This window comes from Cupressus sempervirens, chromosome 10 (genome assembly GCF_028749045.1).
Source record: "Cupressus sempervirens isolate cs-2001-9-10 chromosome 10, ASM2874904v1, whole genome shotgun sequence".
Classification (NCBI taxonomy): Eukaryota; Viridiplantae; Streptophyta; class Pinopsida; order Cupressales; family Cupressaceae; genus Cupressus; species Cupressus sempervirens.
The window spans coordinates 660,874,166-660,899,332 of NC_143127.1; the positions used below are offsets into that span (position 1 = coordinate 660,874,166).

Consider the following 25,167-nt stretch of genomic DNA (forward strand, 5'->3'; position numbering starts at 1 on the left):
ATGTAATATAGTTACCTTTACAATTCAAATGTCTTAATGAAGATAAATCTGGTTGAGATCCCGCAACCATATTAGATAATATTTGAAAGATCAATTATTGCAAGTAGGGTTACTCATCACACATATGATACAAATACATGTAATCATCATAATTCATCAGATAGGCCATTTATTCATTACTATAGGTTTTGAATGAGGGAGCATGAGAGGTTTGACCAAGGTGATCCTCAGTCTAAGTCCAAGAGCGGATAATCATCCTTTTGGCCCAAGTGGCAGAAAGATTGGACATCCAACATGGTGTGGCGTACTTAATGGAATACTTGTTTCTATTATGATAACAAATAATTGTCTATTATTAGTTAATGGTAATCTATTGTAAATATCTAGTTAGCTTTAGTTAGCTTTCGCTTTTTTAGCTTTCTCTGTTAGAATAGAATGTTTCTATTCTTTACGATCGTTTCCTAAGGAAACATCGTTTTATTCTTTTGTATATATTGACCATTCGGTCTTTGTTAATAACAAGCAAGTATTTTACCAATTACTTCGTAATATGGTATCATAGCCAATACTTCAATTTTTTTCAATAATTTTTTTAAATAATTTTTTTTGAAATTATTTGTTAATTTGTTTTTTTTGAAATAATTTATGAGTTTTCTTGTTTCACAGAAACCTGGCTAGGGTTTCCATTCGAATTTTGGAGAATAATAAAAAACAAATCATCAAATTTGTGTGAAAATCGCATGATCTCTAGTTTGTGAATGCAAAGATTCAACTGCAAGCTTGAATCTGGTGCGATTTCCATTTTTCGCAGAGCAGTCTGCCCTCAAAATCGTGACTTTAACAAATCGTGTTTTTATTGCTCCTGTTTATCGCTGGCTGAGGGGCTCGGCGTTGATCCAAAATGCGAGTTTCTGCTATCATGATTTTGTTTGTGTAGACTTCTCTGATTTGCAGCACGTTTTTGAGAAAAAAAATGTGCCATTTTTGCAGATGGGTTTCGACATCCGACTCTTCAAACTCACACCTGCTAGGCCATTTCTTTGGTGTTTGTTCAACATTCTCCAACCATGTTCTTCCATCCTTGAAGAAAACTTGACGGTTTTATCAAAAAACCACATTATTTCTGCAATTTTTGACCATTCATGGCCGTTGGCTGGGGTTTTGCTCAAAACCCTAAAATTTGAGCTCGGAAAAATATTTTGATTTTAGATTCTTGGTGGGTTTTTCAAGAGCTCAATTGGTTTGTCAGATTTTTATGCCTCGATTTTCAAGCTAGTAGATTCAGTAAACAACATCATATTCCTTCTAGGTTTTTCGAGCTCTCTTCTGGGTCACTTTGAGTTTTCTAGGTCTTCCATTTTTTGCCTCGAAGAACGTGCCTTCAAAGATTTTCACAAATTTTCATTAAAAAATGTGCCATGGCATATCTGACATTCTGCTCGAGCACAACTCCAAATTTAATGGTCAAAATTATGGCACTTGGAAGCAGCGGATCATTGCCATTTTTGAATATTGGAACACCGATCAACTTGTACTAGGTGTTGTGAAGTGTCCGACTGCTCCTGGTCCAGATCAGGATACATGGGATTTGAATAATTGGGAGGCAGTGATGCTTCTTAAATTATCTGTGGCTGATGATAAGCTTTCTTAGATTCTATCCAGCAAGACAGCTGCCGAGATTTGGACACATCTCAAAGGTCTTCATGAGACTTCTGAAAAAAGCATAGCACTTTCTTTTTGAAAAACACTCTATTTTCTATTGTCATGGATGAGCACAACTCGCTCTAGGCACATCTGAATCGGATTTAGGAAATTCGTGATCAGTTACTTGCCATCGGTCGCAAGATGGACGAAGAGGATATTGTGGTTATCACTCTTCGGAGTTTACCAAAGTCCTATGAGCATTTTTTCGAGACTCTAAACATCACGTCTTCTGGTGTTGAATTGAAGTTTACTGATCTCTGCACACTGCTGTTGCAGCAAGATCGGTGGAGACAACAGTTCAGTAGTAGCTCTAGCTCCACCTCTACAGAGAAGCCTTTGTTGTGAAATCCTTTTAGAAGGATAAAGGAAAGTTTCAACAGCCATCTCAGCAGAAGTATTCTGCTCCACCATCAAATGGTTCCCGAAAGAAGAACATTGAATGCAACTACTGCCACAAGTTTGGACACATGAAGGTTGAATGTTGGAAACGCTTAGTTGCACAATCCAAGCAATTAGGTTCGCAACCCAAAGCGAACAGTGCATAGCAAACTGAGTAGACGAAGTTTTCCTTTTACACCTTCATGGCTAATAGACCCGCAAATCATGTGAAGTTGTTTGTTTGGTACATTGATTCAGGTGCCTCTTGTCATTTCACTCATCGCAGAGACTGGTTTACTGACTACCAACCTTATTTAGACTCTGTTATTTTTGGTGGCGGAGAAGAGTACATGATTGTCGACAAAGGCAACAGTCAGATTCGGTATGTTTGGAGGAATCTCATAATCCTTGATGTGTACTACGTTCCAGGGATGGAACTAAATCTACTCTTAGTCAGTTAGTTGCTGCGACATTCTCCATACTTGGATGTCACCTCTAGTTCACATCAGTGGACCATCACTGATCGGGCGACTCAGTCTACTGTTGCAGTGGGTCTTGAGGATCATGGTCTTTTCAGATTTATTGATTCTGGTGATTCTCGGGACTTATTTATGGCTGCTCGGCGGTCTTTTGTGTTACATCCCAATTTTTGACCTAATTTAAAGTATAGCCGTTGAGGTTAACATGAAGTCAGTTGACAGTTAAATTGGTTGTAATCCTGTGAAATGATAAGATGGTTAGTTATAATTATTTATCATGAATTCATGGAATTGAAAATGCAGCTAGCCATTATGATTATTTATAACTTGTTATGATAATATGATTTAACTGCGAAGAATTTCCTTGTAGGAAACACGTCGAAGGGGTGGAAGCATTGCCAAAAAAAAATAGGCATAGGAGCATCACCATCACTGGGCAGATGGGTTGAGGACCTAGCGACTTGAAATAGGAAACATCTATGGGACTTGCATGAGCTATTTAAATAAATAATTTGAAAAACATAAATAATTGAGTTAAAATATAAAACGTATCTCAAAGGATTTAATATGATCTTTCACCTTATTATTATAATAGTGTTGCTTGACTTTAAGTCACCCATTTTTTTTTGGCAATATTGGTCATATCAAGTCAGTCTAGTCAGTCTTGAGTCTAGGTCCAAGTCATTATAGGTAGGCAATCTTTGCCGGGTTCCCCTTCAAATTGCCTTCTTCTTTTCAATCCAGGTGGGTTATTTGGAAGTCCTGTCATGATGGGTAGGTGATAGATCCCAACCCGGCAAGGATATTATGCTCCCATTGATAATCTCTTTCAGATGGAATGGTGATTGAAGTCACGATTCTTGGACACTGGTAAGGAATCAGAAAAAGTTTCTTTATTTGAGTAATGCAGTGGAGAGCTTTAGTGGAAAATCTTCAAGATTGCAAGAGGCTAGTGGCATTGAGAGATCTGATGATATGGTATTCTAGTGTGGAAAAAGCTACTTGGAATGAAATTTACAGTCTTCTTGTGTTGCAGGAGGAAAGCTGGATGATATTACTGTGATAGTGGGGATGGTGGTTAATACACAAGCCCTTTTTCATAGAACCCAATCTGCTTTTACTTGATGAACCCGCTAATCACCTTGATCTACATGCAGTTTTATGGCTAGAAATATATCTTTTAAAATGGTCAAAAACTTTAATTGTCATCTCACATGCAGGCTTTCACTGACAATTTTCTTTACAATGCTAAAAGAGCATAGCCTGTTCAATCAAGAATTAAGGAACTAATTATGAAATCTGCGCGCAACAAAGGGAGTGTTATTCTAGAGGTTCGAGATGAATCATAGATTGATCAACTAAACATGATCATGAAGATAGAAGGAGGGAGTGAATATCCTTGTTTTCACTCTAGTTTTTGCTGACTTGGGCCACATCTGCTGCTTTTCTGTCTATGGACAGTGTTTCTATTTCTGCTTCAGCTTCTGCATCTACTGAAGAAACTACAGCTGAAGTCACCAAGCATACTTATGCCCCCATTCTTCAGGCATCAAAGGCAAAGAACAAGGCTTCACCTTCTATCACTTCACAATCTTACCAGGCACCATCACATAAGCTTATTGTTGTAGGTTCAGAGCAGTAACCCGCAACAAGCCATTTAACTCAAATGCTCAGAGGGTGTAAATTGAAATGGAGAGAATTATTTGCCTCTTGATCAGTTAACGATGATGATATGGGAAGGATAATCTTTGAGCCTTGAAACTAATTCGAGTATCTATCATGAGAGTTGAATTTATTTAGGTCGGTCCACTCTTGATACTATCGATTGATGTAGCAATGATGCCCCGAGAAGATGTATTATGCACACAGAATCAAGATTTCAGATGCAAACTATGAAATGATGAATAGGAAGAATTGTACCATGCAGTTGTAGCTTTTGAAGTTATAAACATATAAGAAACACCACCGCAGCTGCTTTTATGGAAAAGAGATCTAAAGAAGATGGCGAACTTGGTTGTTGCATCGAGAACTAAAGAATGTTTCTACCATAGAATATAAGACTACTACCAGTCATTCATCACAACTGATGATATTCAAGGCATATAACATCATGAATTATAATGTGGCACTGTGATCAATGAATAGTGACCGAATATGGTGCGGGATTTGTTGAATAGCATTGGTTAGTAGTCTAAGCATGGTCTGCCATCGCTGAAGCATTAATTCGATGGGACAAGGAAGTTTCAAAATGATTTTACTTCCAGTATTATCATTGTCATCACTCCCCAACCATACAAAGCATACAATGGAGGAACTCGAATCGATGTTGGGGACGGGAATCGGGTTCTTAAATCTGTTGAACGAATAGGAAAACAGTTGAAGAATATGTCTAGACTTGATCCTCGAGATGACAAAAGTCGAAAGGCCAGCGAAGATCTTGAATGGAGACAGCCTGTAGAAACCCTAAGAAATGATTCTAAGATCTCAGAATGTAGGTCTTGGAGTGGTTTGGAATACAGCAAAAGTGGAAGCTAGATCAATTGTTGCAATATTTGGTCTTGGTACGGTTGATCTTGCGGTGGCAGAGGGTGCCAAAACAACAAGTGCTTTACGTGTTATTGGCATTGACATTGATCCCAAGAAGTTTGCGATTGCTAAAGATTTTGGAGTCACAGAGTTTGTGAATCCCAAAGATCATGATAAACCCATCGAGAATTCTTGGTAGACACAAGACTCTTCGCCCGATCCTGCTTCTGAGGCCTTTGTCGATGACGTGAAAGAGTTACGAGAGCGGTCTCGTGAATTACTGGATGATTACTTAGTTTGTCTAGTAAGAGATGATTACGGAGGAGAGGAGACCCAGGTTTGAGTCATGACAATGTGACAGTCCTACAAGGACAGTTGCAACAACTATTTCATCTTCATGATTCCGGTGTCGAGCAGGCCTTCATCGATACACTGCCTCTGTTCCTGTACAAGGCTGTGATAGAAGTAAAGGATTATTATCTTAAAAAAAGAGATATTCGGTATGTGCTTAAACATAAGTGCATAAAGTTGACGGAAGGAGAATAATAAAATAAATGAACTTTCGGCCTTTTTCCAAAGTCGACTGTCATATTAGAAAAGAAAATGTCGGTTACAGAGCACGTCGAAGGAAATATTGAGGTCTCCAAATTGAGTTGATTAATGCATTTGGAACAGAAAGGATAGTAGATCGAACATGTGACACGGCATGATAAGGAGCATATATGGCAAATAGAAGCAGTATATATCGAATGCATGAGTTTTATTGAACATCTTCATGAGTAACGATTCATGATCGATTTGTAATCTCATTAGAGCCTTTGGAGGTCGATCTTTTTTGAAATAGAGACATTTGTAAAGATTGGTTGCAATTAGTTCTTTGGTATTCTTGAGCAATGTGCAATGTGTTATATTTGAATGCATCATTCATTTGTTGCTATGGAGATTTTCTTTGATGGCACAAAACATGGGTGGAGGCAATGATACTCTTCATCTATTCTAGCATCTCCAAGTTATGTTGAGTAGTGAGAGGCTGTTCACTTCATGTTCTCAGAGATAAATAATGTGAAGAGACATAGCCTCTCTAGTTCCTTTTTTTGTTTGTATTTTCAAGAGTATTAGTTTTCAATTTTCCTCAAATTATGGAAGCTGAAGCACTTCATATTCTCATGAAGGCTTATGCTGGTGTGTTCTATATAAACTATTGTAAATAGAGATTGAGGGGTTCAGCCTTTTCTGCATACAGTCAGAGAGCTGGAGTAGAGAGGGGGTAAATTGTTGATGTAATAGACTTAATATTGCAGAGTCAATGGAAGGGTGTTTTATATCAATAAGTTCCTGTCCCATTTAGTTAGATAATGGTTGCTTCTATGCTTCTTTCTTTAAAATCTGAATTACAGAAAGAAAGAAAAGATGTTTCATTCTTTCGTTATGAAGATATGAATTAACTAAGGGAAGATGTGCTTTGGGAGATTTAGAGAAGGATTCATTGGAAGTTCTTGATCATTTCATTTATATTTTAGTTGATAGTTTCTGTAGTTTAGTTGATGCTGAGTATATGGATTCATAAGAATTGTGAGTTCTATTGCTTGGTTTATAGATTAGAAAGTTTTTCTTGCCTGGATTAAGTCCTGTTTAGGCTTAATTCGGTTTGCCTCTTCTGCTCTCGGGTTAAGAGCATACCCCATGTTATTTTAGGAGAGAAACATAATTCCTTGAACATTATTCACATAGGAAGCTATACCTTAATTTAGAGGGAAACTAGTTATTCTCAGAAACAGTTTCCCAACTGTTGTGTAAAGTTGTTCTTCATTACAAATTGGGCAAATTAAAAGGAGAATCAGAAGAAGAACAATCTGTTTACCAACAAATAGATATATCTATATACATACATATAGATATAAAAATGAAATGCCACCATTATATTATAATAATTTAATAAAGTGATGCCACCCCATTAATATTTACATGTACATATATAAATATAAGATTATAATAATATTCAAGATATAATAACATTCGAATAATTATAATATTCGATTTATAATCTTCCAACTCTATTTTTTTCTTTTTAATATTCTTGCTTTTAACTAATTAGCACTTGGCATGATAAATTGATAATAATCTTTCCAACTTTATCTTCCAACCATTTAAATTTTCTTTTCCTCTTCTTTGTTTTATTCGAATTAAAACACTTGGAATTGTGAATCGGCTATAATCTTTTGAAACTGATGGAAACCAAGGAGTCATGATCGCTCTCCATATATGGGAGCCGTGAGGGAGAGACGGCAGGACCCTTTTCCTCGGTGCCAATCTTCTTCCTACCTTGCTACGTTTTTCAGAATCCCTTGTCTCAATAACCAAATCGACCCTGCATTGTTACATTAGTATCTTGCATTTGACACACCTGCACTCTGCCATTAAAACATCTGCAAATTGCCATTGATACACCCGCAATCTGCCATTGAAATGTGTTCAATCTGCCATTGATTAATCTATAATTTACCTTTGATAAAAACCTTGTTCTATTTGTATGATTTCAACATAGACATGCGAGTAATTTTGGCTGAGAATCAGAGGCTGTGAGCATTGAAGGTGACGTCTCAAGTAGCTTAAGAGAATTGAACAAAGTTCAAGATCATCAAAGCATAACCAAATTCTTATCAGGTCATGAGTTACCATTCCAATATGTTTATTTTTCTATAGTAGCCGGCTAGGCATGGAAATCTCTTATCTTTTTCTTGTGATCATGTTATTTCCTTTATTGGCTGAGTAATCCCTTTAAATTATGATGAACTTTCTTCTTAACTCTCTTGGTTTCCAGAATCATAATAAAGAGTGTTGAATAGTATCTCTTAAAGAAGTGTTTTCTAAGTGTAATAAAACCTGAATGAAATATTTTGGTTGGAAATCATAATTCGTTAATATTTTCAATTGGTTTCAAGAACATAATCTTTTGGTCACAGTTGTGATAAGCATACAAAGCAGCAAATCTATGCATAGAGCAGATTTCAGCAAGTTTCAATATTTATCATGATGATATCTTATTTGAATTTATAGATTGAACTTCTTTAATTAGCCTTGTTCATGGCAGTTGATAACCAAGTAACCATAGTATGGATTCCTTATGCCAATGGATATTAAAATTAAACAAACAATTCTGAAATCTTTAAAGAATATATTCTCTCAAATCACAGATTGTGATAAGCTGGAATATATGTTAATTATGAAACAGTTGAGAATCAACAGGAAGAACCGGTTGTTCTGACAATTCTGAACACTTGGGACTCACCTGACTGTGTAGCCAAGGAAATGGGTGATGAGGTGAGAGAAAGAAATCTGCAATAACATGAAATAGTATCAGTTATGACATAAAAATGTTTATCGTTTTTAAAAGGAAACATTTAATAGGTCATGCATGATCCTGTTATTGTAACTCTTGTTGTTGAGTCAAGTGGTATGGTTAGATACTAGGCTGCTCAGTAGATGACAGATGTTCCAAGTCCAATTCTGGGTAGGAAGGGCCTTTCTCGTTGGAGATTGTGTGGGGAATAAGTTAAGGTCCGAGGTTGGGTGGTTAAGCCCTTGACAATGTTTCACTTCTCCCAAAGTTGTTAGATGTATAACAGACAAAGATAAGCTATACATTCAATTGTTTGTTGGAAACAGGTATTTTACTTTTATGATGTATATGCAAGATGAAGGTAAGATTAATTGAGTTATACCATCGTTACAGTTATTTTACATTTAGTTGCGAGAGAGATTTATCTGGTGAATTGTTCATTTATATGAATAATAAATATGATCATATCTTCTAATCTTGAGTTATTGCCACAGTTAAGCAATCAAAAGGAAAGGAATGATACAGTGATATCTAGAGCCCTAAATGATATAGTGGTATTAGAAGCCCTAATTGATTTAGTGGTATCTCGAGCCCTAAATGATATTGTGGTATCTGAAGCCCTAATTGATCCAGTGATATCTGAAGCCCTAATTGATACAATGGTATCTAATGCCCTAAATAATCTATAGGTAATTGAAGCCCTAAGTGATACAGTGGTATCTGAAGCCCTAAATGATCCAATCATAATGTATGCCCTAATTAAAGCCATGGTATGTGATGCCCTAACTTACATAGTGGTGTTTAATGGTAATCATCATTTGATTTTGATATAGCAGTATTGAATGGTATTTGTTACATGATATTGTTATAGTGGTATTTGTGGACTAATTTGGGTGATTGCAGAAGCATTTTTACAATGATTTATCGGTTCAAATTCCATGGTATGTAGATTTTAATTTCCATAGAAAATTCATTTATGGTATTTCAATTCTTAGTTAAGAAATTTTGTTTAACTGATTTTAACCCTCAATCTCTTTCATATGAACAAAACTGATTTAACTGACTTCCTATGAAAATGAAGTAATAATTGTATTTCTTCAGTATGTTAGTTGTTAATTTAGACCTAGGAAAACTGGTTGTTAGATTCTGTCAACACACTTTGGCATTAGTGATATGGGCACTTAAATGTGCATTATCTCTCACAACTTGCTCGGGATGAGCTTGTTCTTAGATTGCTATAGATTTAGTCTCCACAACTTGGAGTTTGTGATGCATGCCAGGCTGGGAAGCAACATCGCGCACCTTTCACCAGTGCCGATTCATGGTGAGCTTCTCAGGTACTTTAGTTTATTCTTGCCAATATCTGCGACCCTATGGCCACTCCTGTTATTGGGTCCAGGTATATTCTGTTGTTCGTTGATGATTTCAGTAGAAAAATGTGGGTGTATTTTCTTAAAAAGAAATCAGATGCATTTCCTGCATTTCAGAAGTTTAAACCTTTAGTTGAAAAAGAGTCTAGGAAATCTATTATTACTCTTAGATCAGACAATGGGGGGGGGGTATTTTGCTCTAATGTTTTCTCTAGCTTCTTGGATACACATGGCACCAAACGCCAGTTAACCACACCCCACACGCCACAACAGAATGGTGTTTTTGAACGTCGGAACAAAACAATCATCAAGATGGCTCGATCCATGCTCAAACATAGATAAGTTCCGAAGTTTGGGCAGAAGTAGTTAACACTGCATTTTATTTGTTGAACCGGTCACTCACATTGGTAGTCAAAGGTAAAACTCCGAAAGAGGCCTGGTCAGGTCACAAGCTCAAAATTAGTCACCTGAAGGCTTTTGGCTCCCTTGCTTTTGTTTGGATCCTTGATGCGTCACGCACCAAGTTGGATGCCAAGAGTCAAATACTCATGCTTGCTGGATACATCAATCTTCACAAAGCCTACCGCCTGATCGATGTTTCGTCTCATCTACAGTCATGATGTAGTCTTTGATGAGCAGTGAGGACCTTTCATGCCTGTTTATCTTGTTCTTGGTCTAGCAGATCAGCCTATGAAGGGTCATGATTTGGGAGTTAGGCTTCCATTAAGTCCACCTGATGGGAGGGCTCTAGTAGCTCTTGTAGCTCTAGTTATACTACTGATCCCTGTACAGACACCTCCGATTTCTCCTGTAGGATCACCTTGATTTTTAGATGCTTTGCCTGAGTTTGATCCAGATTCTTCTAATGAGGAACTTGAGCACCAAGCATCTCCTCATACTAATGTTGGTCATTCTCCTCTCCAGCTTGAGTGGTGGGTTAAGACACTTGCTGATCTTTGTGATGATGAGCTCATTGATGGGAGAACTGCTCGAAAAAGACCAAAACTACAAAGTCTGTTAACTTTGCTCTCATGGCCAATATTCACAGTGTGTTTGAACCTCAAACATATTCGGAGACTAAAGGAATTCTAGAGTGTGAACAAGCCATGACACCTGAACACTAGAGCCTGCTGAAGAACGACACCTAGGTCCTTTCTGATCTTTCGCTAGGGAAGAAAACCAATGGCTGCATATTGGTCTACAAAATCAAATACAAATCAGATGGTATTTTGTATAAGTACAAATCTCGTTTAGTTGCGAAGGACTTCTCTCAACGTCAAGAGTGCTTTTCTGAATGGTGACCTCCATGAAAAGGTCTACATGACGCAACCTCCTGGTTTCAAGGTTGTTGGTATAGACCATCAGGTCCTCAGATTGGTAAAAGCTCTCTATGGCTTGAAGCAAGCCCCTCGGGCATGGTACATCAAAATTGATAAGTACCTCAGTGATCAAGGCTTCAAGTGGAGTTCTTCAGATTCAAATCTGTACATCAAGACTACTGACAATGACATCATCCTTTTGGTTATTTATGTGGATGATTTGATTATCACTGGCAGTTCAACATCTTTGATTCAGGGAATCAAATAAAATTTATGGTGGTCTTTTTGATATGACTAACCTTGGGCTTATACATCATTGTCTAGGTGTTGAAGTTTGGCAACAGTCTTTTGGTATATTCATCTCTAAGTTCAAATATGCCAGGGCCCTGTTAGACAAATTTCGTATGTAGGATTGCAAGCCTGCATCTACACCTATGGAGAAAGGTCTCAAGTTTGGCAACAGTCGTATGATATGACTGACCTTGGGCTTATGCATTATTGCCTAGGTGTTGAAGTTTGGCAATAGTCTTCTAGTATATTCATCTCTCAGTCCAAATATGCCAGGGCCTTGTTAGAGAAATTTCGTATGCAGGATTGCAAGCCTGCTTTTACACCTATGGAGAAAGGTCTCAAGTTATCTGCAAAGTTTGATTCTCCTTCCGTTGATGATACTACATACAGACAACTAGCAAGCAGCCTCATCTACCTCTTTGCTACTGGGCTTGACATCAGCTTCGCAGTCAGCTATATCTCACTCTTTATGAGAGCTCCTAAGGCTGATCATTGGATGGCAACAAAGCATGTGCTTCATTATGTGAAGGGCACTTCCGGTTACGGATTTCTCTACTTTCAAAGTTCTAATCCTAAACTCAGTGGGTTCACAGATTCAGATTGGGTAGGCTTTGTTGATGATAAAAAGTCAACTTTTGGATATGTGTTCAGTTTGGGATCTGGTGCAATCACATAGACCAGTAAGAAGTGGCACATGGACTAGTAAGAAGTAGTAGGCAGTTTCTCTCTCCTCTATATAGGCCGAATACAGAGGGATTTTTAAGGCAGGATGTGAAGCTATTTGGCTTCGTCGGATGCTTGGGGATATGTAGATGTCACCAGTAGGATCAACTACTTTGTTTGTTGATAACGAAGGCATTATCAAGTTAGCACGAAATCCAGTCTTCCATGAACGAACCAAGCATGTGGATGCTCACTGTCATTACATACGACAACTGGTTGAAGACAAGACTATAGATTTGCAGTATGTTCCTACTACAGATCAGACTATAGACATTCTCACCAAGCCTCTTGGTCCTGATAAGTTTGTCAAATTCAGAGGACAGCTTGGTGTTCTAGATAGATTAACAATTAAGGGAGGGTATTACGATAATAGATAATCGTCTATTATTAGTTAATGGTAATCTATTGTAAATATCTAGTTAGCTTTCGCTTTTTTAGCTTTCTCTGGTAGAATAGAATGTTTCTATTATTTACGATCGTTTCCTAAGTGTTTGAGTTTTCCTGGATCTGCTGCAAATGTAATAGCATTGCCATTGTATATGGTATGTACTTTCCAAATGGCAGCCATCTCTCTAATATAGGATGAAGTATGGATAGACATGTCTATTCATTAGAATGTAATTACTATAATGACAAATAAATATCTCATATATTAATATATTAAATATATATATTATATCTCATACTTAAATATATAATATATATATTTGCACTATAGTTTATCTTAACTAAAGCTACCAATTATTAACGCTCCCTCTTAGCTTAGAGAGGATAAATAAGATTCATACACAATATGAATAACATATTACCTCAACATAAATAATGGTTTCTAGAATGTGAACTCATATGGCATCCGATTGATGCTACAAACATCAATACTCCCTCTTACCTAGGGAAGATAAATGTTATAATCATATTGCATGTGATCACATAACACGTGATATGAGGAATCACCCAACATGTGATACCTAGTTTTTAATATCACCTAACACGTGATATGAGGAATCACCCAACATGTGATACCTAGTTTAACATATCACCTAACACGTGATATGAGGAATCACCCAACATGTGATACCTAGTTTACCTAACACGTGATATGAGGAATCACCAAACATGTGATACCTAGTTTTAGATATCATCTCAATATGATATCAGAGATATGGTTTGATCAAGAATATCAAGTCTCATGATATTCACCATAACTCGAAATTGTTCAAAGGTAATGTGTACTTACCATAGGAACTTTCATAATCCAATGTGATCATTTTCAGCCATCATATGATGTCTATCATGATAGAAGATTAAGTTAATGTAAGATTGTCATCTTCCAATAACATCAACAAATACAAGTGATAATCATTTAGAAGTTGTCACTTCCTCATGATTTACATAGGGCCCATAAGGTATTAAAATGATTTCATTAGTATAATAATCAATCAAGTTTACCTCATAAGTGTTTCACCTTCAACACTAAAACTCCCTCTCAATCACTATGATTGAGATTGTCACAAGTGATTGAACCCATCTGCTCCCTCTGAACCTTGAGTTCATCGACATTTTGACCGCTTAGAAGATGCTAGACTCCCTCTGATCTAAATTCTAGATGCTTTCATCCTTGTGTTTCAAATATTTCCTTTCATAAGGTGAGCCCATATAGGAAATATAAAGATGAATCAATTTTCATCCTTCATCTTTTATTCATCTTTATAACTGCTCTATACTTGTGGTGGGTCCCTCTTGTACGAAGGACATACTTGCAGTTTAATGAGCCTCGTATCTAACTTGGCAAGTCCTTCGTTACTTGCGATATTTCCACGTCATTTCCTTCATTTAAAAATGTTCCTACCTCCACGTGGGACATTTTATAAGGGAAATACTATCCTTCGCATCCCCCTAGTAATGCGCTTGACTTTCCTTACCTTCTAGTAAGCCAATATGCCATTGATTTGACTGCCTGTCCTTCCCCTTCATGTTAGCGAAGATCATGTTACTTGACCCAAAGTGGGGTCCCTTAGACTTCTATTGTAGACGAGGCACTGTGTATCCCAAATTGCTCGAACAACTTTGGCTGGTGGGACACAACCTTTATGACTTATACATCAAAGAATACTTAAACTTGATACACCACATAATACTAAAGTTTAAGGATGTCGACTATAGAATTCAAATTTTGGATAAAACGGCTCATTTGAGTTATTGTTATCTGCCAAATGAGACCCTCAATGTCTCAGCCACTCATGACTCCATTCTAGATGCTCTCACACTCCACTCTCAATTTTCATCAAAATGCCAAAGTGCCCTCTTATTTGCAGTGAGACTTCTTTCTTTGACAAAGCTAAGACAATCTCATTGATAAAGAACAATGTTGTTCCCACATTGTGGTATATTCGTATAACTGGAATCACCCTTAATGGTAAGGCCATAGGTATTTTGATGAGAACGTTTGACTTGCAATTGGACGGTAGAGGAGGCATCATTATTGGTTGTGGAGTCCAAAACAACTATTTCCTATCTAGTAGAGGTTGCGTATAATCCTGTTAAGCAAGCAATTCAATCTGCCATCGGTCTTACTCCTGTAGATGAATCTTTCAAAATGGGGTTTAATACTTCAGAATCATACACGACTTTGACTTCTACAATCTGTAACAACCCATGATGCTTTTGAATTAATATAATTAACAATTACGTTAGAGGGAAATCTTTGGTTTAGTCATCATTTATCACTTCCAAGATTTCCTCGGGTGCCTTTTCTCACAGAATTTGCATCTACTTGATTTGATCAACAGCCGAAGTCATCATACTAGTCATCATACTTTGCTTGCATATGAAATGGGAGTACGGATAAGAAGAAATATATTATTACAGGCCTTCAACCATTTTATTGAGTTAGCAAGGCTTATTGACTATGTTAGTCTTTACGCTTAAGTTTTGAAAAAGGGCGAGGAGGAGCATCAAAAGGATCCTAAATGCTCGGTGGACACTCAAAGGCATACTTTTTCTCTACTTGTGCAAGATGAAAATGAAGATGCACTTACAGGGTACAATTTTTGATCATTGTTAAATTCCATAAGTCTATTCGTCATGCCTCGTAATTGCCCTTTCCTTTCATAACTCCTCTCTACTACTCTTAAGTGTTCCCAATTCCAGAGATCTCATTTCTTGTCTATGGGCAACCGCGTCATAGTTTCAGTGCAGCGAATTCTACTTAGGGATCTTCTTTGATTACAAATCGTATTGTGTGATACCTATTCCCGCCAGCACCGAAGGATAGAGAAGGAATATTATTTATCTTTTCTTCTACCAATTTTGCAAGTTATTTATTTTTTATATGTAACCCTTACTTACATTTGCAACTAGGCTTTGATACCATGTGGAGTTTTCCTGGATTTGCTGCAAATGTAATAGCACTGCCATTGTATATGGTATGTACTTTCCAAACGGCAGCCATCTCTCTAATATAGGATGAAGTATGGATAGACATGTCTATTCATTAGAATGTAATTACTATAATGACAAATAAATATCTCAATATATTAATATATTAAATATATATATTATATCTCACACTTATATATATATATATATATATATATATATATATATATATATATATATATATTTGCATTATAGTTTATCCTAACTAAAGCTACCAATTATTAACACTGAGGAAACATCGTTTTATTGTTTTGTATATATTGACCTTTCGCTCTTCGTTAATAACAAGCAAGTATTTTACCAATTACTTCATAATAGTTTCTGCCTTAATCATGTTTCCTTATTCATCCTCTTATGACAATTAGCATGTGGGGTTCAATTAAAAGCTTTCCCTAGTAACCAATATGCAATTCCTCCGGGAGTAATATAAGACATTGGGAGACTGTCCTTTCTGATCAAGCCCAAGAACACAGAAACTCCCAGTGATTCAGCCTCTTGGCCCCACCCAGGGTTGGCATACTTGATGGGTGACTCAGGGTTGCTGCCTATCATGAATTTCAGCCTTTGGTCCATAGTGAGATGGTTGTTGAATATAAGCAATTTATTAATTACTTATAATTCTGAAGTATTATTAAATTGAAGACATGATAAATGTATCAACAAGATAAGTGTTTCTATGTATTATGCATCACTCCAAGCACCTTGTAAATATTAAATCTTCTGACTATCTCTTTTATTAATTCTAAAATTAGATATTTCTCTCTTGATTGGTTGAGTCTCTTTCCTTAGTAAATAACTTGATTTAATGTCCCCATTTTTGGCAAGCTTCGGTGGATGGTTGAGTCAGTTCATTATAGCAACCCTCATGAGCTGACAGGGTCATCAAGGGGTCTCAACTGTGGACTTACAATTTTTAGTAAGTCTATTTTTGGCAGTACATTGGGTGGCTTTGGCAGTTCGTCGTCACCCATAGTGGATGCGGTTATTAGTTGCATGAGCTCATATTTATTAATATATTATTAAAGTTGTATTATTATAATAATGTCATTAAGAGATTATTAAAAGAGTTGTATTGGAAAGTTTCTGGAGTTGAGTTCTTTTGGGAAACTTTTGCCAATAAGGGACTATAAATATGAGCTCATTTCATTGGAAAAAGACATCCGGTTGAATATTATTTGTTTTTGTTGTCTTTGTGACATTTTTGAGTTTCTTGAATTTTGTGCCCTTGCTGAAGTATAAGGGTTTTGGTTCTTAGTTGTGCATTGATTCCACAATTGAAGTATTGTTGGTCAAGTTCTGCGTATTGAGTCTTCCATTTCTGTTTGGCTGTTGCTTTGGACGAAATTATAAGCTTCTCAACTGTGGCTGCTGTAATTGAGGAGTTCATTGTTCAAGGATTGTGCTTATGTATGAGATCCATTAGTGAGGAGGTGATTTAATGTAATTGCATTTGTATGCCTTGCGTTTATAGTTAGAAATTCAAATTGCATTATTGAGGCTGTCGTTAATACCTAGGAGGTAGCGTTTTGGGCACTAGACACATTTACAACCTTTCTCAAAGGTTGAGACATCAATTACTGGAAGTTGGGCGTGTTCCTTTAGGGCCTGCATTTATTATTTCTGGGCATCACACAACAGAGCCTGCATTTCTCTTCTACTGGCCTGCGACTCACTTCTAAAGTCCTGCAATTTGCTTGTAGGGCTGGAGTTTGCGTTAAGTGGCTGCATTTTGAGGGAAGAACTTGCAGATTGATTTTCCAGGCATACATCTTAGACAATGACATTGATTTAAGCTAGGTGGCAGTCATTCGTACGAGCAAATTATTCTTGCATGGGCATTTTCAGACTCATATAGCAGGTTCCTATTTATCATATGCATTTGTACTGAATTTACTAGCAAACATTATCTTACATTGCCCATCCAATTTGCAGTTAAAAGTTTCAGAGTTTCTTGTTGTTTTGTCACAATTGTATTTCATTATTTATATTTCAGACATGTATATTCAAGGTCATAAGGCAGACTTACACAATTAATGACCGACATTCATTCTGGTTTAAACTGAAACCCAAAGTGTCCTAGAAATTGTGAGCAAATCATTTGCAATCTCTAATTTGGTGTTCGAAATTTAAAAAATCATCTTTAGTGAGATCAGTAAAGTGTGCCAAGTGTTTGGCAGAATGTTGGATTATTGGATTATGAATGAAATAGATGTTGATTGAGCTATAACCAGTATAGGGTTATTACACTTGGCTTTCTCCATATCACTCTTGATAGATGTTGGCTTGGCCCAGATGACACCCTTTACCTTTGGTTTCTCTCTTCCAAACAAGCTACGGGCTCCTAGGGAAAACAAGAAGGTATTCCTTCTTCCCACTAAGATTTATCTTGATGAGGATCTCACAAAATCACAAGTAGCAGAGCTAACACATTCCGAGGGTTTGGTGGCAGAGGCAAGGCATGACAGGAAGTGGGCGGTTCTTCTTAATCTTAGAGCAGGTATTCACAATTCCCGTCCTTGCAGTGGGGGCCGAAGATTGACTTTCATAGCCAAATGAAGGTCATGCTAGTAGTTGGGAAAGAGAAAGCCCTCCACGGGTTCTCTTCTTATCAATTGCTAAAATGACAATGACACTCTTTGGTGTTACATCCCAATTTTTGCCCTAGTTTCTCTTTAGTAAAAAATAGCCGTTGAACTAGAATAAATTTTCATGTTCATGTGAAGTTAGTCGTTGTTCCATCATGGTAGTTATAGCCGTTGTGTTCATATGAAATGAATATAGTTTATAGCCGTTGTGTTCATGTGAAATGAATATAGTTTATAGCCGTTGTGTTCATGTGAAATGAATATAGTTTATAGCCGTTGTGTTCATGTGAAACGAATATAGTTTTTAACCGTTGTTCAATCAGTTATTATTTATGATGAAAATTCCTAACGATATTATTTAAGCAAATTGTGAATTATGAAATTGATGTTTTTGGCGAGAATGATTGTTTTGAAGGTTGCAGGGTAAAGACTCGAGAAGGAGGGGAAGCATTACGAAATGAGTTCATACGGAAATGGGACAATCATGTGACCTAGTTATCAGGAATATCAGGTTTGATAAAAAAGACGCCATGGCAAGGATGTTAAAGCTTGACAATTAAAGTTCAAAGTGGAAAGTTACATGCGCTAAAAATAATACAAGATTATTAAATTAAATAAAAAAAATTCTTACCTTTATTTATTAAATAAGTAATATCATTTAATATTATATCATTATTTTGATTAGAATCACAATTAAATATTTGCAAAGTGGCACTATTATAATAGGATCTATAATACAATAATGTCACTTTGAATATACTTAACTATAATCTAACCAAAATAATAATATAACATTAAATTATATTAATAAAACTTTTCAACCCTTGTCCCAATGTTTCATATTTTCCAATCGATGGGAATTTCAATCGCATTTCAATCTTGTAACGGCAGGAGATGAAAAGCCATTCAGTATCAATTTATATGTTGCCTTTGTCGTTTTCGGGGAGTAACAACAATTTCCATCTGTTTATGTTTCCGCTATAGTCTCAGAGCCTCTATATTCTGCAACCCGAGTTTGTCTTTTTGCTTTTGAATCCTGTTATATCCGACTAAAATTCTTATTCGGCATATACATTTAACCCTTGCTAAGAATCGACGTCTATACTGAAAGACGTTATCACTTGCAGCTTTAATCTTGTCTAGCGTGATATCATACTGCTGAGCAAAAACGGAAACCATACTTGCGTATCACTGTGCAATGGATTCAGCGGGTAATTTGAAGAGTTTACAAAGCAAGGCACATTGAAATCCGTGGCCAAGTAAGGATATGATAATTTTTTTTAGACTTCTTTCACTCATGTTTCCTTTGTCATTTTTGGGTCGGGTTGATACTAAATGTAAGAGTTGTGTGCTCTGAATAGGGACTTGCTGTTACCTTGTGTTCTTCATATTAGAAAATGCCAACAGAGCTTGTACATATGATTAATAATGAAAGTAGTTGATGCTTATGATAGTGTCGATAAAGGAAGTAATAAAACTTTTGTTCTCATCTTATTTTGTCTGATATTACCACTTCATTCAACAATGCTTTTGATTATAAAACTATACCAATATCAACCCGTGTCATAAATCTGAAAAATGGTGTTATGAACTGTTCTGTCTCAATCAACCAAAATCAGTAATAATGATCAAGTCTGAGTACCAAAGAAATTCTGAGCATGCAGAGTCATAATCTTATGAAAAATTATAAGATGTAACGGATTCAGGCACCGAGGAATCACCAATTAAAAGATCTATTGATGGTGTGAGGTGTAGATGAATCTGACAAAAAGAAAAACAAGAAAGACATCATTAATTGATATTATACAAAATAATTTGAAAAGCTCATGTAATTCCACTTTGATAATTAATTGTCAAGCTGAGCGGTGGAGATTGGGTTATAAAAACCCACCTCTGAAATCCTTGGCCAGGGCGATAAAAGGGCAAACATGCCACAACAAAAGATCGCGTTGTTGTCCTGATACTTCAGCTATTCAATTGAATAGATGTTGGGGCCTCAACCCACCTGAGTGCTCCGATGACTGGATCGATGAACATCCCAAGCCTGACCTCAGGGTTGTTCCAAGCCTGACCTCAGGGTAGGGAGGGCCGTTCTATTTATTTAGAACTTGTGGGGATAAGTAAAAAGGTCCACGGTTGGGAGGTTAAGCCTACGTTAATGCTTCTTCTCTCACCAAAGTTAGAGCTTGGTCAATTAATTGGATAAGTCTCTCAAGTAAATTAGTACGTATCTTTGTTTTATTTAAGTTTCTTTATTTCTTTTATGCAATATATATAACTGAAATATTCTTTCTCTGTAAATAGATGTAACATAAATTGAATCTTTTTAGTATGTTAGTTTGCAATTTTTCTTTACAATAATATAGATCAGGGTTAAATTTCAGTATTCTCAAACATTAGAATGAATTTGAAATTCAGTAATTAAAATAGATTTAGAATTTAGATTAACTTAAGTATTAGTTTAGATATATCTCATCAGATAATTAGAATATTAAATTCAGCTGATTTTGTAGTTGTAAAAGAACCTGATGTTACATTTGGTATCAGAGCACTGGGTTCAACACTGAACCTGGGGCTCATCACGTCCATAATATATAATAAATATGAATACAAATACAGGATGCTAGTACGTAGAACACCCCGCAAGAAAACCCGACATCCTATATTTCCTTACCTCATAAAAAATATGACTAAGTATGACTATTCTTGCTGCTCCGAGCCTCGAGATGATGAAACATTGTATCAAGCCATACAACGAATGAAGAAGGAAAGGATTCGATGGACCCCGGCCAAGAAAGCAGCATACAGGAACAAATTGATTCAGATTTGGAACGCTCAGCAGAACAATCCCCTTTTTCATTTCCATAGATCTTGGATGGTACGGGACATGTACCAAATTAAGCCAGAAGTTGCAAAACAAAAGTAAACATATTCTATGAATGTAGGCAACCTCATTAGAAGAATTTTTGTAATAAAGGATTGCTTTGTCAAGCAATGTTAAATAAGATATTTGCTTTGTTGAGCAATGATAATTTTTTTATTTTTGCTTTGTCGAGCAATAGATATGTTTTTGCAATTATGCTTTGTCAAGCAATAAGATATAATTTTTTTGCAACATTTGCTTTGTCGAGCAATGGATATGATTTGTAATTAAAGATTTGCATAGATGTGCAATAACATAAATAAATATCTTGGCAAACAATGGGGATTAAACTTTTGAGCAACAAAAGCTAAACTTTAAACTTAATTGTGTAAACTAACAGGTGCAACTCCTGAAAATACAACATGAATAACAATGAGGATGTGGAAAACCGAGAAATAATCCGAGAGAATCAACAAGCCTCTAACGAATTATTACTTCAAATTCTTCAAGAGACACAATTAAAACTAGAAGCAATGGATAAAAGAATGAGTGAGATGGCAGCCCAGATGGGGAACAACGTGAGGAAATGCAAGAGACACCCAAAGTTGAGACTGAAGTCTCGGAACATAATAGGACTCCCTCCCCTAAGTAAACTGATAAACAGAAGAAAAAGGAGATTGTAGCTGATTTATCAGCTGATATTAAGAAAATTAAACCTCCAAAATTCTGTGGTATTGAATCTGGGGAAGAAGCCGAGGCATGGCTGACGGAGATGGAACAATACTTTGAGATCCGAAATTTTTCAGAAACTTCTAAGGCTGTTTGGGGTATATACCAATTCACCGGGGAAGCAACAACTTGGTGGGGAAACACTAAGGTAGAATTGAACATTAGATCTATCGACATAACTTGGGAAAAGTTTGTCAACATATTTAGAACACGGTGGCTACCTCAAACCTTCTACGACCAGAAACTCATGGAGTTTCAGAATCTGAAACAGGGGGAGATGACAGTTCATAAATATTGGGAGAAATTTACGAGATTACTTAAGTATGTACCCCCTTACCAGCAGGATACCAATCTAAAAGTAAGAAAGTTTATCATGGGATTGAATAATAGAATAGGGGGAGCCGTAGATGTTTTAGCACCACGAACCATGGAAGAAGCCTTGGAAAAAGCTGTGCATCAAGAGCATAAAGTCAAAAAGGATGATTCTATTAGGGACAGCAAGAGAAAAACCAATTGGAATTCAGAAAGTGCTGAATCTAGACCACCAAGGAAATAGTTTAAGGACTTTAAGAATAACAAACCTGATAATAGAAGCAGTGGAACTAAAGATAATCAGGGAAATGTTCATATAAACAAAAATGACAGGAACAATGAAAAAAGAGGACCACCAGGAGGTTGTTTCATTTGTAAAGGAAATCATTTTAAAAGACAATGCCCTAACCTCAATCAGCAACAACGCCCATCCTTGCCGCAGCAACAACAAGTTTTTCGACAAAGAATTCATGCAACCCTGGATAATCAACAGGTAGAGCAACAAATAGGCCCCATTGAAACACCGAGTAAGATTTATGGTAACCCCGTAACTATTCTTATTGATACTGGAGCAACAGAATGTTTTATTTCACCTAAATTATTAAGTAAATTTTCAAAAAGATCTGGCTTTATGGCAAAACCATGGACAGTCGAATATGCAAACTAGACAAGGGCTAAGGTAGAGCAATGTTTGTTCGAAGCCCAGGTTGACTTTCCAAACTTCTCTACAGAACTAAATTAATACGTAGCACCATTAGGATCTTATGACATTATTATAGGAATAAATTGGCTTAGTGAGCACAAAGCTAAGGTAGATTGTCTTGCCAAAACAGTAAGTTGTGTGGATGACCAAGGCAGGCCTACAAGTATTTCAAGGGTCAAACTTAAAATAAGAGCACAACATTTCTGCAATGCAGCTTAAGAGGTATGGAAGAAAAGGTTGTGAGATATTCACAGTAAAAGTTGAAGATTTAAGGGAAATTACACTCGGAGATGACTATATTTATGAAGATGGGGAAATTAAACAAAAATTAAAGGAATCATTTGAAGAAAAATATCCCTATCTAAAGAACTATCAAGATGTATTTCCTGAGGAACTTCCTGGATTACCCCCTTCCCGGATATTTGACTTCTCCATAGATTTAGTACCAGGAGTAGAACCTATATCTAGAGCCCCGTACAGGATGACCACCACAGAACTTATGGAATTACAGATTCAATTGCAGGATATGTTGGATAAGAAAATGATTCGACCCAGTGTCTCACCATGGGGAGCCCCTGTACTATTCGTAAGAAAGAAGGATGGAACCATGAGGCTATGTATAGATTATCGGATGCTTAATAAGGTCACCATCAAAAATCGGTATCCGTTACCCAAGATAGATGATTTATTTGATCAAATGAAGGGTGTGACTGTGTTTTCAAAAATCGATCTAAGATCAGGATATCATCAGCTGCGAATTAAGGAAGCAGACATACATAAAACTGCCTTCAGGACCAGATATGGACATTATGAGTTTATAGTCTTATTGTTTGGATTAACTAATGCCCCTGCAGCCTTCATGATGAGGAAAGAGTGTAGAATGTTACCTTGTACACATGAGACACTTCTAAATTTCTATACAGTGGACACCTTCCTGACATATCAAGATATTGTTTGCTATAATACTTTAGTGTAAGTGCATATGCAAGAAGATGCATTGGAGTGGTCATCTTGTTCCACTGTCCTACAACAATCACAATTGCTTGAAGGTGGTTTCCTCAGGGTCTTTGTAAGAACTAGTAGATTCTACATCAAAATTTTAGTTTCCCTCAACACATTTACTCAAATACTTGGCAAACATACAATGCTCTGATACCACTGTAAAATTCCCAATTGAATATTGGCCTAATTTCCCTATTATCCTTATTGAGAAACTTTTCAAACAATTTTCTTGTTTTGTTTTGCGAGAGTTAGTTGTTTACCATACCTTTCCTGCTAGATAAAAACACTACAATTTGTTTGAGCATTGAGAGATGCATTTGAATTCACAACAATGGAGAGATAAACATTTTATAGTAATTTTAAGATATCTTCAGTGAATACAGTAGCAAGGTTCCTTGATGATGAGAATCAAGATAGTTGGAGATTAAATAATAGAAATCGAGTATCTATTTTTAGAAAATTACAGGGGAACCAAATACCATGTATCACTTTATGTAATGCCCTCATTATTGTGAGCATCAGAGTTTGAGAGATTAGTTTATTAATTGACTCTCGCAAGTTTGTATGGCGAGGGTCTAGTTTGGGAGTTTTCGAGCTGTTGAGGTGGCCGATGTAAAGGCTTATCTCTCTAGATCCTTTATTTGTTTTGAGACATTTACATTTAGAGGTTTCTAGTTTTGTTTTGATAGACTTACTCCCTTAGATGGGAGGGCATCAATATTATCGTTATTTGGTATCATTGTAGTTTACTTGATGTAAGCCCTAAATGATATTGATGAAATATATGGCAGTTCTCTGATGTTGCCTTGCTTTTACTCACATCTTTTATAACTTTCATATAGTAGCTTGCATAAAACTACTTTTACTGTAGATGGTAAACATCTGGTGTCATTCCCTCTATGATTCTGGGAAGTAACAGTGTGGATGGCGAACGAAAACTGATGGGGGCAACCAATAGAATTTGGGGAGAGTAGCCGTCAAGAAGATGAGAATCTAGAATTCTTTGAAGGTGAATGAGAGTTGACAACCAAGTTAATCTCACTACTTCAAACATCCATTTAGACATGAAGTGCGAAGGGTAGCTGTATGAGAAGGAATACTAGAGGTTGTCGTGTTGAGTGCTCTTAGACAAGTCTTACTATAGATTGTTTGATGTGCAGTCTTCCCTAGTTGTTGGTACAAACATTTTTGGCACTTCAATATTTATGGGAGCAAAATCAATTGGGAGAACCAATGACAACAAGTTCTCTAAGAATACTACCATTGAAGGGAGGAAGAATAGAGATGAAACTTGTTGTCAAGGAAACATGAAGTAAACCCTAAGAGGGAAAAACCAATAAAGGAGAACATAGTGTTATGCTTATGTCCATACAATAACATATTTTATAGATATAATAAATGAATA

The 25,167-nt window shown here is 36.4% G+C and overlaps 1 protein-coding gene across 3 annotated transcripts in view; it reads left to right on the plus strand.

Moving 5' to 3' along the window:
* LOC149535566 (structural maintenance of chromosomes protein 5-like) overlaps positions 1-25,167 on the plus strand; it is a 237,544-nt gene that overhangs the window by 98,417 nt on the left and 113,960 nt on the right. The window lies entirely within an intron of this gene.